This window comes from Cricetulus griseus, chromosome 6, assembly GCF_003668045.3.
Source record: "Cricetulus griseus strain 17A/GY chromosome 6, alternate assembly CriGri-PICRH-1.0, whole genome shotgun sequence".
NCBI classification, from domain to species: domain Eukaryota; kingdom Metazoa; phylum Chordata; class Mammalia; order Rodentia; family Cricetidae; genus Cricetulus; species Cricetulus griseus.
The window spans coordinates 60413679-60430612 of record NC_048599.1 but is presented as its reverse complement, the minus strand read 5'-3'; positions in this window follow the sequence as shown (position 1 = coordinate 60430612).

Sequence of the window (16934 nt, the reverse complement as noted above, 5' to 3'; positions counted from 1 at the left end):
TTGGTGTTGGGACTATGGTAAGAACACCAAGAAGAGAAGACAAAATAGTTTTAGGCCCAGATAATGCTCTGTGTTGCCAGTAGCGTTGTTCATCCAGTGTAAACAGACATGACATGGGACAGAGCTCATTGGAGGGATAGGAGTGATTGTTGCATAGGCGTGAGGACGAGAGTTTAGATCTTGGTAACAAAAAGAAGTCACACACCTGCCCCACCAGTGCAGTGAGCTGGAGCAGAGAGGGAAGGATTGCTGGGTTTGCTGGTGGCCAGCTTAGCCCCAGGTTCCATAAGAGAACAAGCCAATGAGTGATTCATCAGGTCGCCCAGCATCTTTCGTTGGTTTCTGTACATGTTTACAAGTACATATACCTACACACACATATGCTGCCCATATACTCATACATACATACATACATACATACATACCCACATACACATCCAACAAGGGAGCCATCCCCTAGTTATAGGCATACAATCTGCTATACTTATAGCTACTGTAACAAATTTAGTTATTTATACCCTAAGACAACATTAAGTGTGTTTTTAGAAAACTATGTTGTAGTTCCGAGGTTTGGGTTTTTGTTTTTTGCTTCTTTTTAAGTCTGAAATGGGTCTTAAGGTAATAAAATCAAGCCTGCATTCCTTCCTGGAGTTTCCAGGAAAGAACCTATTTTTGTTGTTGTTGTTGTTTTGTTTTGTTTTTGTTGTGTTGTTTTGTTTGGGGATTTTGCCTTTGCCAGCTTTTGAGAGTCTCACGCATTCCTTGGCTCAGGGACCCATTCCATCTTTGAATTTGAAACTTTCTCACAACACCTCGCAGACACTCTTGTTTCCCTCTTTTTGTCAGGACCTGGTAATTATATTGGGTTCACCTGGATAGCCTTTCCAGAAACAACTTTCACAGAAACAACTTTCATGCTCCTTTGTCATGAAACCAAACATATTCCCAAATTCCAGGATTTGGGCACAGACATCTATAGGGGCTATAATTTTGCCTACCATATCTGCAACTCGTAGTTGAGTCTCTCACCAAGAGTGATCTTTGGCAAAGGCAGCTGTCTTGGTGAAGGGTGTGCCCTAGAGGAAAGTAACAGCCAATAGCTGGTTGATTGAAAGTCAATGACCCAGTTTCTTTACTTAGATATGAGGCACTCTCTGCTCTCATAGACCAACTAAAGCCACTGCTAGAAATGTATTGTAAAAATCCAGCCAGTCTCTCTGTCCAGTTATGTCCTTATACCCTTCAAGATTCTTTGAAAGGCTCTAAAGATATTATCATGCTAATGAATCTCTGCTTTGGAGTATTTCCCGGGAAACGCAGGAGAAAATGGCGGCTATCAGGAGTGGTCTCAGAAAGCTAATTCTAACGTGATATTCAGGAGCTGTGTGACTGCAGGTCTGTGGGCTACAGAGACCCCATTAGTCATGAGAAGTGTAGCATGCACAGCCCTCATGGGAGACACTGGTGCTTAAGCTACAACAGCCATGAGTGATAAGGCAGGATGAGATCTGAGTAGAAGGAAATGGTCAAAGGATGCAGTCTCAAGCCCTTGAGCCATTCCAAGAAAATCATAATTACTGAGCACTGGCTATCAGGGACTTGGAGAGACAGCAAAAATCTAAGGCACTCAATTGTGAGCTGAAGTCAAAGTGTGACAGTCAGAAAAAGAACCTGGCCTTTTGCTACCAGCTGGGAAATTTGTCTGAGATCTGATCTCGGCTTTAATGGGTTTTCAGTTCCGGTTGAGGATGTGGTGGGGAAAGGTGGCACCTTAAGATTCTAGATGGGAGTAGTCTGAAGCGATACACTGAAAAGTCTTGAACCCCAAAGCCATCTGAACTTCTAATAACTTACTCCCCTGTTCCAGTATCACCCCCCCTCCCGTTTTTTAAGATAATATGGGAACCACTGCTTGGGGGGGGAGACAAAAAACACAGCCTCCTTCAGGTTTTAGCCCAAAAGGGTTACCTTACAAACCAAATAAGTGGACCATGAGAAGAGACAAGACCCAAAAGGATGTCAGGTGCCAGCCAGCACGCACCAGCACATATCAGCCAGCTGCAAAGCAGAACCAGAGGCTCAGTGGGCTGGGTGAAGGAAATATGGGTTATAAATATGAGTGAGGAAGAGGTTACTGCCCGAGGGGCTCTGATCTACAGTACAGGTGTCTTCCCCTGTAAGCCCCAGGCGGATAGTGCTAACATTCTGCAAGGATGTCTCTTGGAAACTAGGGAACAGCAACGTCATATAATAAGAAAAGTAAATGAAGTCAGAACTACCATGACAGCTTATGGAAGGGGAACTGGAATGAGCTGAGAAGGTGGGGGTATAGAGTGGAATCTAGAAAAGTAACCATTCGATTCTGTTCTGTAGGAAGTCAGGAGGGCATTGCACCTACCACAGCAACAAGAGGGATTAGGAACAGGGCAGGAAGCTCCGTGAGTACAGTCTACAGTAGTGTGGGATGGACATGAAAATAAAGGAATTGTTGACTACCCAGGGCTAGGGAAGTCAGGAATCCTTCACTAAAGCAGCATAATCCATAACGACATCCTAAATGTCTGTCCTCTTACCCAGATGTATGTGCCACCCTCACCACTCATCAAGGCCTCTTGCAAGAGATGGAGACCATTATAGAAAACTATAGCCAATCAAAATCCAGAGTTGGGGAGCCCAGTTCCAACAGATACATCTACAATATAACTCCTGCAATTACAGCTCTAGGATCATTGTGGAAGGGTCAGAGAGAATGACTGTAAGAGCTAGAGGAACAGACAATTTGCTGTGAGACTGCATCTTTAGGAAAGTCAGAAGCTACACACATAGTCTCACAACATGATTGCCTAAACATGAGCTGAACAAAGGCAACAGGATAGACATACCAGTGTGGGTGTGGGGAAAGCCCAGGAGGCCTCAATCCTACACAAAGAGCTAGAAGCAGCTAAGGAATGCTGAGAGTGGGAGTAAGTCTTCCCCAGGGACACCACCAGTTAGTTGTCGAGTTCCTAATGGTCAGTCCTGAAAACATAAAATATAAGCAACCTGGACTAAACAGGTTGTTGTTAGGTGTGTGTGTGTGTGTGTGTGTGTGTGTGTGAGTGTGTGTGTGTGTGTGTGGGTGTGTGTGTGTGTGTGTGTGTGTGTGTATAAAACAAAAATTAATGTAAGAAGGTCATAAATTTGAAGGAGAGCAATGAGGTATATGTGAGTGGGTTTGGGGGGAGGGAAAGGAAGGGGAAATGATGTAGCTACATTATTTTTGGGTTCAGAGGAAACCAAAGCTGACACTGGCCACCAGGTTCTCCCAGCATCTTCCAGCAGTGCAAGTACCTGTTATGGAGACCTGGTTCCTCTCAGCACTTCTCACTCTGTCCCAACCCTAAACCTCTCCAGCCCCTAAGCGTCACTTCCACCAGCTACTTTGGCCATATGCTTTTTGGCCCCCTTTGTCCATGTCTTCCTCTTCTCCCTCTCCTTATCACCTTTCTTGCCCCTCTCTCTTCTCTTACTCTTACTCTCTCCTTCTCTCTCTCCTTACATGGCTCCGTCTATTCTGCTAGCCATGTTCAGTCTAGACTCTTCTAGATGCCTCTGCTGTTCTTTCCGTCATATCTACAATAAAAGCCTTCTCCTCAACCTTACCTAGAAGCAGAAAATGTCCTGATTTTTATTCAATTATAATCTAAATTTTTTAAATAATTTAAGATTTGATAATAAAAGGGGGAAGAGTTGTGATCACTTGCCCAGTTTCTAGACCTAACCAGTTTTATATCTTCCTCCTTTTGACTAAAGAAGTGGCCTGATGCCCTGCAGAACCAAGTATTGCTTCAGTTCCCTAAAGGGTCTGGTGACCATTTATCCAACTAGCCATATCTTGAGAAAAAGGGGTTCTGTGTATTGAGGGATATAAGACCCAAGATGACCTAAATAGCTGGACCATCTGGAACCATCATGACCTTTTTTGTGAGAGTGAAGACACAGTGGGGACAGATAATAGGCATGAGAAGGAACATAGGTAGTACACAAGTTTTTGGAAGTTTTCTCAATGAAATTTACGATTGGTGTTTTTAAAAAGTAAATAGAACTAACAAATCTGTAGTTAGATAAAGCAATAAACAAAGAGAGGGCTCAAAGAAAGAAAAGTGTAAGGGAGGAAGGAAATGCTACAAGAGATGATTTGGAAATGCCAAGGACCACAGGGTCTACTGGAAGCAAACATGCATCAACTAACCAGATGAACTAAAAGAGATAAACTCCAGAAATACACAATCAGCTACAGCTCAACTCTGCAGAAATACAACATCTGTCTAGATCAATAATAAACAAGATTATTGAGTCAGTAATCAAAATCCTTCCCCACAGAAAAGCCCAGACACAGATGACATCATGAAGAAACCCTAACTAACACGGAAGAACTAGGCCCAATCCCCAGTCATTATCAAACTCTTCCAAAACATCGAAGAGGGGAAAATATTTATAGGCTCATTTCTGAGACCAGTGTTACCCTGACAACAAAGCTAGCTAAAGACACTTAAAAAGAAAATTACAGACTAATATCTCTAGTGAATATAGATATAAAAATTCTTACTATTAACAAACAAAATTCAATGGCACACTAAATAATGACATGCCACAATCAAGTTCAACTGCCATGCAGGAGACAAGGATGGTCCAACTGGCAGGTGCAAATCAACCAAGAACACACCTCAGTAACAGAATGAAGGACAGAATCACAATCACTTCTCTAGAGGCAAAGAGGCAACAGCAAAATTCAACCTCCTTTCATGATGAGAATTCTCAAAAAAGTGTGTATAGAAGGAATATGAATAGGAATATGAACTTTATAAAAACCAGATACAAGGAGCCCACAATTAATGTCATATTTAACTGTGAATAAGGACCTCACCATACTCAACAGCAGATAACAACCTCATCATACTCAACAGTGGATGATCAGAAATAAGAAAAAGATGCCTTTGTCCTTTGTCACAAAACATCATGGTCCTGCCTTCTGTACCCAAACCCTCACCCTCATCCTCTCACAAGTGTTAGGGTGCCCCCTAATAAAGTCTTGCACACAGATTTCTACCATAGACTCTGTTTTGTGAAGAATAAACATAATACACATAAAATTCCATCAGAAACATCAATACACTTTGACCTAGTAGCCTCCTCTCTAAGACAGTCTGAAGAAACAAGAGAGATGAAGTCAGTTAGAAGATGCTGTTTTGCCATTTCACAGTTAAAATTGTAAATAACCTAAATGTTCAATAAGAGAAGGGTAAATGTGTAACTCTGCGGCTGTTGCAATTCAACTTTCTTTTAATGTAAAAAAAATTTTCACAATACAATTTCAAGTGAAAACACCAGGGTATTGTTATAGACTACACCATTATAAAAGGTTCACAAATGTATTACTTGGAAAACTGTCACATAAAAGAGAAACTTGATGACTCCAGTGGCAATGTCTGAGGAAAACTCGAGAAGACAGATGTTGCTTAATTGGCCAAAGCTCTATCACAAAGCTATCCTAGCTTTAGACAAACTAAAGATGATGAATTTCTAGTTCCCTATATTACAAATGTATAGTATGTAACATTAGACAAGCTGGACATGAAGGAGAACTGATTAGTAACTTAAATATTTTAAAATATGGCACTGAAGAGGCTTGGTTAACTGGACACAAGCTAGGGAAGTGGGAGAAGGACCCTCAGTTGAGAAGTTGCCTCCATCAGATTGGCACCTGAGCATGTGGTTCTGGGGTGTCCGAGCAAGCAAGTTTAGCCAGTCCATTCCTCCAATGGGAGTGAGCCAGCTCCATTCCTCTATGGCCTCTTGCTCCAGTTTCTACCTCCAGCACCCTGCCTTGATCTCCTGCCCTGGCCTTCTTTTAAATGGACTGTAACCTGTAAGCTAAAATAAACCTTTCCTCCCTAAGTGGCTTTGGTTCCTGATGTTTATCATAGCAACAGAAAGCAAAGTAAGGACAGGCACCATCTTGCCCTCTGTAACTCCACCTCTCCAAGGATAAGCATCTTCATAACGTGTGGTTTGCTTTGCTTTGCTTTGCTTATTTTTTCCTTTAGCAACTTAAGATTTCTGATTTCTTTGACAACTCAGTGAAAAGGAATTTGCTTGATCACCACCACCTTAAAACCCTATAACCCTCACACCTACACGACAAGAATCAGGGGAAAAAAGAATGCAAACAAAACAGAGTCACTAAAGACATGTCTGTCCTTTCCCAAGCTGATAAGGAGGAGAAACCCCACCTGTGTGTTAAGAGAATAGATGTGCTTTTGAAAAATAAGAGCTTCTTTCATATAAACTAATTGTGATGCTAAAGTGTGCTCTGTTTTTAAAACGTCCCAAGTGCAGTCTCTCGCTTTCAGCCAAGTCCAGCCACACCGAAGAAGCTGACCTTGTTATACAGCCAAACCCCAGACACTCTCTAGAAGTGAATAAAAATAATACACTCCTGTTCCCATTTCCTAGCTCACACCCAGGATGCTTCGGACACCTGGAGAGGATAATGTGGAAGCTGGAAGAAGGAAAACTTTTGGAAAGCCTGTCACCTCCAGTCAGTATTCCTCACTCAGTGACTGTTTGGTAAGTGGTATACTGGGGAGGGGTGAGGTTAAACTTCTGAGGAAGGTAGCTGTAGACTGGGGAGGGGTGAGGTTAAGCTTCTAAGGGAGACAGCTTGTCTCTGACTTCTTTATACCCTCAACTTTATTGAAGACTGTCAGTCTCTTACTTTCCCTGTCATGTCTCTTCCTGTCACAGATGGCATACGGACAATAGATGAGAAGAACTTCAAAACAAGCAGGACCCACAATTCTCAGCAGCCCGTGGGATGTGTGGACAGTGTTTGCAGCTCATTTTCCCTCTGCAGTATGTTAAAGATGCAAGGATGCACTGAGGGAAGGAAGTTGGCCAGAGAACACATGGAAACAAAGAGACCCTGAAATGGTAAATGACTTCATAAAAGTAAAGATGGGTCATGGACTGAGTTTCTTTCTCTCCACAGTCTGTTGAACCGGGAGTCCCTCTAACCTAGAAATATGCATGTAGATAGCTCACAATTTTAAATGTATTTACTTTTTATGTGTATATGTGTTTTGTCTGCATGTATGTAAGTACAGTGTGTGCATGTCTGGTACCCACAAAGGCTAGAAGAGGGCATCAGATTCCCCTGGAACTGCAGTCATTGAGAGTTATGAACCACCCTGTGGGTGCTGGGAACCAAGCCCAGGTTCTCTCTAAGAGCATCAAGTGCTCTTAACTGTTGAGCCATCTCTTCAGCCCTCAACAAATATTTTTAAAGCACTTCCTATGCATGGGGGAGACACATAGGTAGACACCACCCCCATGGATACTAAACTCCAGTGAGTCCTTGATTTGTCAGACTGTCCCACGGAACCTGGTAGGCCTGGCACTCTCATCAGATGCAGTAGGTTCACTCTTCCCTTACATTTTCCCAGGAGCACTAAGGAAATACCAACCAGAAAACCCTGCGAAAATAACCAGGGAAAATTCAGGGAAATCCTCAGGGGTGTACCTGCTGGCTTTCCCTCTTCACTCATGAAAGAAAGAACATTAATTCCAGAGTCAGTCATTACCACCTACTGAACAATGTACCAGGATGCTCTGGATGCAACTTCAAGGCAAGCGAAGTCAGCCTGCAACCATCCCACTCTAACTTCAGCATCCATATCTCAGGTACTGCGTGCACTTCATCCCTCAGTCTGCTCCAAGGTCTTCCAATAAACACATGCTTATTCCCAGACATGCCCTTAGACTGATGTCTGATCAAAATTGCAAATGAGCCTTAGCCTTACCGCAAACGCCTCATCATCCCCTGGCAGATCTTCCACAAAGACAGCTTGAGGTGGTAATGAAAGAAGCATAGGTTTGGGGCCAGGGATGCCTGGTTTTCCAACCCAGTTCCACCACTTGCTATTTTGTGGCCATGGGCGAGTTACTTAACTTTATTTAAGCCTCAATGTTCTTGGCCCAAAAATGTGGAAATATATGCCTGCCCAATTATATCTGTAGAAAAACTAACTACAAACAAACGCTTCATTTCTCATCCTATCAGCCGTCATCTTTTAAAGGGAACCTAGAAAACGCAGCAAAAAAAATAAAACAAAACCACTCCTGGCAGAAACCGCATCAGGAAAAGAGAACGCCTCCTGGTTTGCTGTTGTTGGTTGCCTTGGCCGGCAGGTGAGAAGGGGCCTCTGGTCCAACACAGAAACCCAGGGAAAGAAATACTGAGTAGGACCCTGGGCAACATGCATGGCAGAGGCCATCCTTGTGATTATCGGCCCCATACAGTTACTTTTCTCATTGCTTGTGACCACACACACAACAAAATCAATTACGGGGAGAAGTGGATTTTTGACTCAGAGCTTGAGAGAGTGGAGACCATGTAGGCAGGGAAATCCAGACAGAGGAGTGGAGAGCTGGCTGGACATTTGAATCTGCAGTCAGGAAGCAGGGAGATGAATGCTGATATTCGAACCTGTAGTAATATATTATTTATGATTAATTAAAGCTTGCCTGAGGGTACAGAAAGCAAAGCTAGCTACAAGCCACAGAGCCAGACAATGGTGGTACACACCTTTAATCCCAGGACTGAAGAGACAAGCAGATGAATCTCTATTAGTTCAAGGCCACACTGAGCTACATGAAATTGATCCAATCCTAAAGAGAAATGGCTCACACAAAGGTGATCTCAGCACTTGGAGTCATACACCTTTAATCCCAGGATTTGAGGGGTATAAAAGGAAGAGGCAGCAGTCTGGGATAGAAGTCTGAGGCTTGGTGGGAAGATTTATTCTCCAGCCACCCTAAAGAGAGGACAGCCCTTTCAGCCTGAGGTAGAAGTAAGAGCTAATGGCCAGCTGCTTTGCTTTTCTCATCTTCACCCTGGAGCTTGAATCCCAATATCTGTCTCTGGGTCATTTATCATACTACTCAAACCCTTTTTATTCAGTCTGGGACCCCAGCCCATGAGTACTGCTGCCTCATTGAGAATGAGGCTTCCTACTTCAATTAAATCTCTTTAACACATTGAGAAGTTGGTCTCCTAGATTATTCTAAATTCCACCAAGTTCAAAAGCAATGTTTGACATCACAGCCCCTAAGGAGAAACTTGAAAAGCAAAGTGTAGCCTTAATTCCCTAAAATTTAATCTACCCTGAAAATAATAAAGAGAATACAGGACTAGGATTTATTCATAGGGGTGATATTATGAGCAATACCTAAGGGCTAGCCTCCACCACCAGTTCAACTATGTGGTAATATATGGAGACCCTGTAACCATGCCTCCTAAGGTGTGGCTACAGGTGTGCCTGACCACGCCCATCAAGGTATGGTCAAGGTGATGTCAGGGTAAGGAAAGAGAGGTTTTAAAGAGACAGGCAAGCCGGGAGGGTGTTGGTGGCACATGCCTTTAATCCCAGCATTCAGGAGGCAGAGACAGGTGGATCTCTGTGAGTTTGAGACCAGCCTGGTCTACAAGAGCTAGTTCCAGGACAGCTTCCAAAGCCACAGAGAAACCCTGTATCGAAAAAAAACAAAAAAAAAAAGAGAGACAGACAGATAGACAAGGCACATGGGCGCTCTCTTGCCTTGCTGCTTTTAGCATGCTCTGGCTTGCTGTTGGCTGGCGTTTATCTATTAAGGTTATCCTAACCTTACCGATTTCGTATCAGTTATTCACGGTTTTAGGGTAAAGACTGCACTCTGGATCCTGTCTCACATCTCACCTGGTCTCCTACTATCCTCTCAATTGCCACACTAGACTCCCTTTCATCATGTCTTCCATGCACGGCAAGCCAGCCTGCTGTCCTGCCTCTGCCCCATCATCTTGCTCTCAACTCTGTCTAAAGTTCTTCTTTCATACTTGACCCTCAACCTCCCCACATATCCAAGCTCCAATTTAAATGGACTCTGTTGTCACTGATCACTAACAGAAGCCAGAGGACAAGATCAGTGCCCATGAGATTAGGGCACTGGAGCTTATTGGGGCCAGCCAATACAGGCTAAACAGTCAGAAACCTGGGATTCTGTCCTTGGAATGTAACACTATGTCTGGAAAGACACAAACACCTTCTAAACCCAGATAGGGAACCAATACAGACCAAAGTGAATGAAATCACCAAGGTTCAATTTGGTGAACCAGAGTTTGTTATATTACTCAGAGGACTATGGGTGAAAAGTTACTTAAAGGAACATGGACAACTTAAGGCAGCTGCATCGTTTGGAAGCCCACCCCAGCATGAGTGACAGCTGACAAAATCTGGAACCCTAGACCTCCCTACATGACTTTCAGGCAACTTGACAATTTGACAGGTTGAGAAGTCTTACCTTCTCAGCAGTTCTTACTGCTTATATAACCTTGAAGCAGTTCAGACCTTGTGAATTTTGTAAATTTCAGGACCTTTCTGAGACCTCTGAGTTGTTTACTACCTGAGTCTTAAGTAGTGTCCTTCCTTGATGGCATGTTTCAAGTTGAAGGAACTGCTACACAGAAAATGCCTTTAGACTCCTCAGTAGTTTTACAATGAGACATACACTCACAGCCCAACAGCAAAGTCCTCTAATCCAGAACAGTTTGCTGTGGGGATTGTAGTTGTATAGGCATCTACATTTTTAAAAGACTATACCCTGAATCATAACATCCAGCCATCTAGCCACACCTAAAATCTACCGTCCTCCAATAAGAATTGGACTCTATGTTATTACTTCAAGACTCTATTACACAACTGACTGAAAACAAAACAAAACAAATAAAAGCAGTAGGTGAACATCTTGAGCATTTCCAGCTCAAAGGGGCTGGATAACAAGTAGTTTTTAAAGTATTCAAAGATCTGAGAAAACAGTAAAATGTGTTGGCAAACAAGAGGCAGAGGAGAGTAGACATTGAAAATGTCCAGACACATGTCCTAAACCTAAGCAGCACCTCTGTGTCTCTAATGAGCAAAACAAGGTTACTTATGGGGAAAACATACATTAGAAGTATGTTGAGATGGTGGAATCTCTCAATCAATAGGCACAAGGACCATCATAAGGAGAAAGGAGGAAGAACAGTGTGATATATTGTTTTTGGAAAGAGTAATTATAGAAGAAGAGAACAGAAATACAACAGATGTTTCCTTCTGGACAAGGCACAGCATTCTGCTTATGAAATTTTAATTGCTGACATGGTTCGCATTGGCAGGACAGCAAGTCACATGTGTGGAACTCAAAGGACCATGAAGAAGAGGTGAGGCTCTGTGGCCAGGCCCCACCTCAGAAGGTGCTTGGCAGTTCATCCCGGGGGCAGGGTTTGCTTGCTCAAATTTAATTGTACGTTATAATTAGAAAAGGCCGTGGGGGGGGGGGACGACACTCTGAAGGCAACTTAAAAATTGAGATGAATGAATCCATAAGATTTAACCTCTAGGCAAAAAGAGGAATGGAAACTGCTGATAAAATCCAAAGGACCTCACCGGAGGAAAGCTTGTAAGAGCTGATTCTATGAAGATAAAAGTGGGCACCACCTTGGGGGCAGGGTATCAGGTTCATGGGATTTCTCAGTGCTCCCTCAGCCTCCAGATCAGTGTCAGCAGGAGCAAAGGCAAAGCATGACTAGTGTATGTTGTTAACATCCACGATAGACAATTTCTTTTTACCAAAAGAAAAGGCTATAAGAAGCATGCATTACCCAAATAAGCCACCGAACATCTTTATATCCAACCTTCTGCCATAGTTGCATCACCATATGCAAATAACTAGAGCAAGCCAGTAGAGCATCCAGATTGCCTCCACAGTCCCACCTAAGAAAACAAAGAGGTTGGGTTGGTGGGTCAAGGGGAAAAAGATTTTTCATTATGAGTATCTGTCTTTAAGGAAAGAGTGATAACATGCTGAGTGCTGCAGGTGGCAGTGCTGTGAAGCAGTTATTATACTTGTGGCTTGGGGAAGGTGAACAACTTACGCAGGGTTCTGTGTATATGTTTGTCTTATAGGTTGATAAATAAGTTACTGTTGGCCATAGGGAAGCAAGTTAGGCGGGACTAGGAGAGAAGGAGGATTCTGGGAAATGTAGGAAATGGACAGAGCCACCATGTGATACCAGCAAGACAGGACACAGTGCTGGTGTCCTCGATAAGATAAGATATATAGATTAATGGTTATGGTTGATACTTAAGACAGAGCTAGCAAATGGGAGATCCTAGTCATTGGCCAGCAGCATTATAAATAATATTTATCTCTGTTATTTGAGAGCCCTAACGTGCTGGCCGGAAGCAGGCAGCTTGCGGAAAGAGTTATCGTTACAGCAGGGTGTCCTGCTATTGAGTGGATTTCATAACAGAGAGAAATGGTTTCTTAAAGAAATAGGTATGGAATGGAAGGTCATAAGATGGGGACAGGGAGGGGGGACTATCATGAAACTAGACTCCAAAAGATGCAATCTGAGCAATCCCGGTAGCAACCATTTCTTCTTCCAGCTCATTACAATTTGGATAGCCAGACAAATGGGGGAAATGCTGAGATAGTAAGGAATCAAATCCAAACACGAAATGCCTGAGAGGGCCTGAGGGTGCAATGAGCAATCCAAGTGAACCTCTCACCATCTCAGACATAAGCCGCAATATACTTGGGATGTCCTTTAGCCCAGTTCCCCAGAGCATCCTTGTCCCCCTCTGAAACTTCATGAGCTGAGCTTCTGCTAGCTACATTTCTTTCACCCTGCAGATCTTTCAACCTCCTATCAGCATTGCTCAATAAGCTTTGCTCACAGCATACAAGGAATTTTCTTTTTTTCTTTAAATTGAGAACTTCATACATGCATGCTATAATTATAACATTTCTACCCCTCCTGCTTCCCCCTCCAGCTCCTCCCTTATCCTCCCACTCCCTCTCAATTCATGACCTGTTCTCTATTGTTACGCTGTACGTACACACACACACACACACACACACACACACACACACACACACACGCGCACACACACACACAGTGTTTGTATATACAAATAGAGTCTGTTGAGTCCCTTTAATGTTGCTCATGTGTACATGTTTGGGGCTGACCACTTGGGATGGAATAATCTATCAGTGAGCCCTTTCCTGGAGAAGACAAATTCTCTCAGCAGCCATTAATTCCTTGTAACTCTTCATGTAGGGGCGAGGCCTTGCAAGACTTTCCACCCTTCCACACTGACGTGTCATCGGGTGTGGTCATTGTGAGGATCTTGTTGAGATTTCTTGGGTGCAGTTTGCCTGTAGTAGACTCCACCATGCTCCCCCCCTTACCCTCACTCCTCCCATGTTCCTGCTCTCCTTCCTTTCCCTCACAGTCAGCCGCCCTTCTGCTTTCACAATGATGTTTGTTTTGAAAACCTTTTTTTCTCATTTTATTTAACTATATTTAATTTTATCTTTTGAAGGATGAGTTTCATGTAACCCAGGCTGGCCTTGTACTTCTACATAGCTGAGGTTGGCCTTGAACACCTGCTCCTCCTGCCATTATCTCCCAAGTGCTAGAACTACAGGTGTGCACCACCATGCCCAATTGAAAAACTAAAACATTTATATATCAAACCCTTTTGGAATTTGTGCAGAATATTTTAATTCTAAAAATAATTTTCATTAAACTTTCTTAACATTTGACATAAAAACTATTCATTTCTGAACTCTTACCTTGAGTGTGTTTAGTCTGTGAAATTCCTAATAAGTTTTCAGTTGAGTTTCTTAGATAAACAGTAACATAAGCGTTTAGGATTTACTATTGTAAAGCACTTTTTTCCAGCCAAATTGCTGCCATGTTTGTGAGTCAAGCATACCTGTTGTGAGAGTCCACCATAGTCAGCTTGTAGGTTGCTGACTTTCCCTGATAGAGGGGATGGCAAGGGTCTTTGAACACCCACCTGGGTATCCAATCAATCCTCCAGTCCATTGAGAGTTTCAGTAGGATGAAGGAGCAGATGGAAGGCCAATTCATTCCTCTATCTATCTATCTATCTATCTGTCTGTCTGTCTGTCTGTCTATCTATCTTCTGCCTCCAAATATCAAAACTTGAGGTTCTTGAGCCTTCAGACTCAGGAACTCAAGCAGACAACCATCAGGCACTCATGCTATCAGACTTTGGACTGAAAGCCTTGCCACCAGCAGTCCTGCTTTTCAGATCCTGCTCTCAGGATGGATGACAACATCTGCTTCCTTGGTTTTTCAGCTCATGGATGATTTATGGAACTTCTTGGTCTCCACAATGGCAAGAGCCAATTTCCATAATAAATCCCCACTTAGATGTTTATATATCCAATTACTTCTGTTTCTCTGCAAAACCCTAATATATTATTATATAATCAGCTATTTACCACACATGAAGAAAATAGTCATTCAATTTCACCATGCTAAACAGATCGGGCTTTCCATCATGATGACCTCCTGTGGTTAACATGCCAGAGACATGAAAACATAAAGGGTGAGTTCTAGATAGCAATGGCATTTGGGAACCAGTGCAGTAATCTGTAATGGAAAGAAAAAAGCACACCCACGTGGCCCTGTGTCTCCATTTTCTGTCTTTCTGTAATGAACACTTAGGAAGTCACTGTTGACATAGACTAACTTTCAGATCATTCATATAAACACAAAACAATTTTGCTGACAGCGTTACAGTTGTCCTTTATGGTAAGAGGTATGTGGAATGGTGTGGGTTACTTTTGTGTGCCTGTGACCACAATATCAAGCAAAACCAATTCAAAAGAGAGAAGACTTACTTTGGCTCATGGCTTTAAAGGGTTTTATGATGGCCCGGAAGGCAGGACAGCAGAGTTGTGTGGTAGAAGTTGTTCCCATCACAACAGACCAAGAAGTGCAGAGCAACAATGATAACAGTATGACCTTCAGAGGCCCTAATAACTTCCTTCTGCCAAGTAGGCCCCAACTCCTAAAGGTCCCATAGCCTAAGAAAATATTGTCACCAGCTGAGGCACTAGAGTGTAAACCAGCCTGTGGGGACCATTTTAGATTCAAACCATAACATATAATGACTTTCACCCACGCATGATTTGAGTTGGGTAATTTATGGTTATGATTTCAAATTACTATCTAGGTTCTACCATCTATAGTTGGCTCTACAAGTTGGATTTACAAGTAGTCAAAATGCATACTAAGTTAAGAGAATTAATGCTTAAAACCATTTATTTAAGCTGTGCATCCTGGCACATACCTATAATTCCAGCATTTGAGAAGTGGTGGCAATAGGATCAGAAGTTCAAGGCCATCCATGGCTACATAATGAATTTGAGGTGAGCCTGGCCTATTCAAGACCCTGTAGAAAAATGAAAAGCAAAAAACTTCAGCAAAACCTACTACTGTTTTGCTAAAAGGACTTTTTATCAAACAGCCTTCTAAATATTTGTGTTTGTGTCCATAGAAGCTTTTGTGTGCAGTGGGCAGTGGTTTGTGCAGAGACTCATAACAGGCCAAGGTGCTAAGAATAGTGATTGTGAGTACTTAGTACTAAATGGGACATCTAAATCAACACCTTCCTCCAAGAGTTCCTCCAAAGGTTAGCATGCTTGGCTTTCCCTGCACGTGTGCAAATGTCAATGTATGCATATTAGTTAGTGTGGATGTGGTACACATGTGTGTGGAGAGACCAGAAGACAAGATCAGGTGTTGTTCCTCCAGCACTGTCCACTTTTTTGAGGTGGAGCCTCTGGTTGTCCTAGAGCTCACCAAGAAGGCCAGGATGACAGGCCATCAAGCTCCAAAGATTATCCTGTGTCTGCTTCCCAAGCCTGGGGTTACAAGCAAATACCACTGTACCGCATTTTTAAAAATATGACAATCCAAGCCCGCATGCTTGTAAGGCAAGCACTTTACTGACTGAGTTGGCCCCCAGCCTCCAAAGGGTGTTTTTCAATAACCTCTGAATTGATTCCATACCAATTATCAGCCTAAGGATCACTGGCATTTAAATGCCACTTCTAAGTCAACCTATCTTAGACTATAACATAGGAAAGAATGACGACCTGTTCCTCCTTGGACCTGTCATAGAAGGGCCTAGCCATGTGGGAAGGAAAGCAGAACACGCACCCAGGAGCAGAGCTGTGCCACCTGGGCACCTTTCACCTTGGCGGGTCCCCAGTCTCATGGGAATCACTATAAGATCACACCTTATTCTATCTCACCACTGTTTGAGATAATAACTCAGCCAGGCTTTATATCAGCATCCTTTTAAGATGTAGCCAAAGAAGTCCCCTGGGTTAGGATAAGGCTAAGGGAACTAGATCTCTTCCTGCCTCATCTGGCATCAGGTGGACAGCTGCTGGCATGCTGTGGATGTCATCTGGGGTAACTCACTCCTCTGTTTGCCATTCAGCCATATTTTTGCTTGGAGGTTTGTTTCTGTCTTCCTTTTATTTTTGTGCATGTTTAAAACCTGAACTACTCATAGAAAATGCAAATTGTTTTGGACACCCTCCTCCCCCCACTCAGCATGGCGTGTTGAGTGAACTACATGCATTTTCACAGATAACTGGTTTTCAACTCCCTGTTTCCTGTGGCACCTCTCTTTGGAAATTAAAATTGTTTTGAGATCAGTTTGATTTGGGGGAAATAGGTTACCATAATTAAGAACATCAAAACAGGAAAGAATTTAACATTTTCCTTTATTCCCTGGTGCTCCGAGACTTACTTGTGTTACTAACACAGCTTATCTTGGGTATTTGTTCATTCATTCATTCATTCATTCATTCATTCATTCATTGCTCATTCAATCACAGTTGACTACTACAAGCCTAAAAAGCTGAAAGCTCTGTTTTAACAGAAATATTTAAGAAAGGAGTATAGAGCATTTCAGAGTGGGTGTGCACGTGTGTGTGTGTGTGTGTGTGTGTGTGTGTGTGTGTGTGTGTGTGTGTGTGTACAC